Source organism: Pan troglodytes, chromosome 13 (genome assembly GCF_028858775.2).
Source record: "Pan troglodytes isolate AG18354 chromosome 13, NHGRI_mPanTro3-v2.0_pri, whole genome shotgun sequence".
Taxonomy (NCBI): domain Eukaryota; kingdom Metazoa; phylum Chordata; class Mammalia; order Primates; family Hominidae; genus Pan; species Pan troglodytes.
Window position 1 is genome coordinate 63,091,038 of NC_072411.2, and position 4,631 is coordinate 63,095,668.

Here is a 4,631-nt window from a genome sequence, read left to right on the forward strand (position 1 = left end):
TCCAACAAAACTTTAAGCCCTTTGTGAGCTGAAACTACATCTCCTTTGTTTCTAGCAAAACATAAAACAACAGATACACAGGAAATATTTCTTAGGAACTTGCTCACTTCACTTTAAAATGCCCACCTGGAGATTTTTACATATAGAGAATATTTTGTAATTTGCTAAAATGACAAAATTTGAAAAAGTTTTCACAGCATAGTTGATTTCAGCTTGTATCACAGATCAGGTGAGCAGAGTCCTAATGATATGATCCAGTGACAGGAAGTACTTAATTGCATTCATATCTATCAACTGGATGTTCCTTACAAGGACAGAGTTCTCACCTGACACCTGCTTTCCCACTTTATCCTGTTTCTGAGGACTTCAGTGCTAACGACATGAAAATCATAATCATACCATGTGGGGACAGCTCACCAATGCTAGTGACAGCAGTATTGTGCCTCATTGCCTAAATAACATCTCCAGCTTTCATTACAGTAGACAGACCAGATAAACAATGAAACCTGTTGTCCTCTCAAGAATAAGCTCTCATTTTTCATAATAAAGAGAAGCTGGGCTGAGTGCTGTGGCTCATGCCTGTAATCCTCACACTTTGGGATGAGAATCAATGAGTTCAAGACTAGCCTGGAAAACATAGTGAAACTCCATCTCTACAAAAAATTAAAATATAAAAAATTAGCCGGGCAAGGTGGTGCATGCCCGTAGTCCTAGCTATTTGGTTGGCTGAGGTGGGAGGATCACTTGAGCCTGCCAGGTCCGGGCTGCAGTGAGCTCTGATTATTCTACTGCACTGTAGCCTGGGTGACAGAACGAAACCATCTCTAAAAAAAAAAAAAAAGGAAAAAATAGAAAAAGAAAAAATACAGAAAATTTGAAGTTTTCATCTTGATTCTAAGAGGCTTTTGTTCTTTTTAAGGTACAAAATTATATTAAAACAATTACATAAATTTGGGGTGTATTTAAAATTAAAATCTCATATCATCACAAGAAAGATGAAGAAGACTCCTTGCTTTGCCCTTGAGCAACCAAGAACAGTTAAAATCTGTTTTAAATCCCAAAAATACAAAAGAGACTTGCTGGAAATAACAATGCTCAGTGCTCGCAACCCAAGTCAGTCTACACTGTTGTTATATCCATTCAAATTCTAAAGCCTACAAAAATGCCTTTGTTAGAGCAAAGGGGAAAAACTCCACCTCAGGACACTTATTCAAGATGAAAGAAAGGTGTATCTTCAGTGAGAGAACTGCCTGCTATCAGATGATTTCTTGCTAATGTTTTTAAAGATTATGGACTTAACTTTCTTGGTTTTCTGGTAGCTGAATCTACTCTCGCCTCCTCTCTTTTTATGCTTGCCTTCATTGCTGTTCACATTCACATCAACAGAAGGAGGCACCTTGAAACCGAATGACAGAGCAACTTGAGGCAAATTTAAGTTATTAACATTAAAAATCTGTCTCAGAGAATGAGAATCATTTACTCGTATGTATGACTCATATGCTTCCTGGGCTGACTTATGAAGAAAGTAGTTCTTTTTCATTAATTTTACAAACCAAGACTGAATGTCAGAAATTTTAGGCCAGGAAAAGTCAAATTCACTTAATGGAAACTTGGGTTGCTTCAGGTAACAAACAAAACCCAATTCTTCTGGGCAAAAACTGAGCAAGGCATGCCCTCTTTCGTTTAGGTCCCTGGCTATTGTCCCCCAACGATGAACATATTCCTTAGGGTCATCTGGAGGATAATACTGAACAATCCAGCCAGGAATATCTAGCTCTCTCCCTGCCTCATCTGTACACAATATCCCTGAATCTGCATTACAGAACTGGAAAAAATGTAATTCTACACGTAATTTTGCTTCTGGAAATGAATGGCTGAGGTAGGCAAGTCAATGTAGTTCCGCAACTCATAGTGGTATTTTACAGACCTACAGGATGAAAAGAAGACCATCAGTTTCTTCTTTCAGTTCTTAAGGAATATAAAGAGCAAAAGGAATCCTTTTTCAGAGGGACGAACAACATATCCCTGCTTGAGACTATCCACTGTTGCAGTAGCTTTATCATTATCAACACCAGCATACATTTGTTCCTTTTTTTTTTTTTGGAGAAATCCTTGCCAGGTCTTCAAGTTTTTGAGTTTGTGTGGCGGAAAAGGGCATAGTCTCCATGTTCAAAGAAGTTTAATAATTTGCTTTAATTTCTCTTCAAACCCAGCATCCAAGATATCATTAGCCTCATCCATAACCAGACGCCATAGGTTTTTATACTTAAATCCTGCAGAATTCTGCATACAGCCCAGGAGATGGCCTGGTGTGACCACCAGTGCTGATCCCATTTGCAAGCTTCTGTACTTCAGCAGATCTGTTACTGCCACCCATTATCAACCCATGCATGTGCATATGGTGAGTCATTAGCTCCTTAAGAACACCAAGAGTCTCAGGACAAGCTGTTCAATTAGTGAGAGAATAAAGACTCCTGTTCCATTTCTGGACATGAACTTTAACTTAACAATGAGTTCAAATGCAGGGATGAGAAATGCCAGGGTTTTTGCCACTGCTGGTTTGTGTAGCTGCTGGAAGATCCTGCCTTCCATAAGTGGCCCATCATTTTTATGCTAAATTTCAGTCATGTTGGTAAAGCCCATTTCTTTTATTGCCTTCAAAGTGTTTTCACTGACAAAATTAGAGAAGAAATGAAGTATTCTCATCTCTCTCATTGTCTGGCTTCCCCCCAGTTTTCTGTTTCTTCAGGAGCCTCGATACCATCTTCTTCGGATTCCCCTTTGTTTTCAGTTTTTGCTTTTTTTGTATCACGCCCAGCATTAGTCACTATTTTTCTCTTGTTCTTCTTTTCTTTTTTGATTTCGAATCTAGAGACTGAATTGCTGCTTCTGCACTGGTTAGTATGATAGATTTCTAGTTTTCTTTAACTTTTACATTTTCTACTATTTCTTTAGACGTGTCTCCATTTGGGGCTTCTGACAAGCCCACAATCATAACATGTTTTAGGGATTTTTTTAACTTTTCCATGCCCCACTGTTTCTTCTGACACATTTCCATTTTGAGCCTCTGATAGGCTCACATCCAAAGCCCCCGGTGGCTTTAGGTTTCACTGCCACCATTTGAAATTCTGCCTCTCCATCTTCTTGCACAGGAGTGTCATCCGTAGGTAAGATGTGTTCTTGGGGAGACGCCTTCACATCTTCACAGCAGCACCACTGTATGGGTCCTCCACTCTCCAAATGGCTTTTCATTAATATGCATGGCACTGAACAAACTTGCTTTATGGACCTCATATAACCAATCTGAAAGGTAGCAAGTTGTAAAATATCCATTATATTGTTCAGTATTTAAAAACATGTCTGTGAATTTTATTTATCCCATAATTATCCTCATTGCACTCTTACAGATAACCAACAGATTTAGACACTATTCAGTAAGAAAACATTGGGTTTTTTTATACCAATGCTACCAACTTTTATTACAAATTGCATCTATTTTAATACAGAGTCATTCAGGGAACATCTACTGAGTACTGACTATATGGTTAAAACTTTCCACTTGCTATGAGTAGTTTAACTGAGATTAAAACTTGGTTTCTCCCCTTCTTCTAAGAACATAAAGCCTCAGTGATGTGGCTATTCCCTAACTTTCCAGCTGCAATTCCCACCAATCCCTGTCCACACAAGATACACACCATGAGGTCTGGGTTCTGTGACCTTCTTCATGATGTCTTCGTTGCCTAAAATTGTTCTATCTCCTAACTCCCTCAGCCTAGTTAGTTAATCCCAATTCAATCTTTGGAACTCAGTTTAATGTCACCTCATCCAGGAAGCTTCCTTACCTGCCCCTGCTTCACTTAGACTACCTTATCCCCTAAAGATTATGACTTTTTTGAGGGCAGGAATGAGATCTTTTTTGGTTTTGTAACCTTGGGACCTAAAATTGTACCTGGCACATAGTAGAATCTCAATCAATACCTGTCGAAAGGGAAAGTTTTAAGCATAGTGGTTGTTAAGTAGCTTGTAAGAAAGTCAAAACATGGATGCAAATATTAAATATCAGCATAAGGTGTATCACAGGATGGAATAGGTATATTTTTTTTCCTGGAGCTGCTGTACAAACTACCACAAATGTGGTGGCTTAAAACAGAAATGTATTCTCTCACAATTCTGGAGGTCAGAAGTCCAAAACCAAGATGCTGAGAGGACCACACTCTTTCCAAGGGTTCTAGGGTAGATTTCTTTCAATGCCTCCTTCCTAGTTTCTAAGGGTGGCTGCCAACCCCAGTGTTGCTTGGTTTGTAGCTTCAGCATTCCAATCTCTATCTCTTTCTTTGCATTGCCTTCTCTTCTGTGTTGTCTGTCTTATAAAGATATATGTGATGGCATTTAGTGCCCATTCAGATAATTCAGGATAAACCCCTCCTCTCAAGATTCTTAACTTAATCACATCTTTTGCAATATAAGGTAATATTTGCTCTTTTACCACATAGGGTAATATTCACAGGTTCCAGGGATTAGGATGTGTACATATGTTTTCAGGACCACCATCCAATACACTGTAGTATGTGTAAGTTAGTAAGGCATCCAGGAAAAGTCACGAGAATTCAGAAGGAAGAAAGCACAATGTG

At 38.8% G+C, this 4,631-nt stretch overlaps 1 pseudogene; it reads right to left on the bottom strand.

Annotated features, from left to right (window-relative positions):
• Nucleotides 1-1,234: 1,234 nt before the first annotated feature.
• Nucleotides 1,235-3,010, bottom strand: LOC470570 (ATP-dependent RNA helicase DDX18-like; annotated as a pseudogene).
• Nucleotides 3,011-4,631: the final 1,621 nt, after the last annotated feature.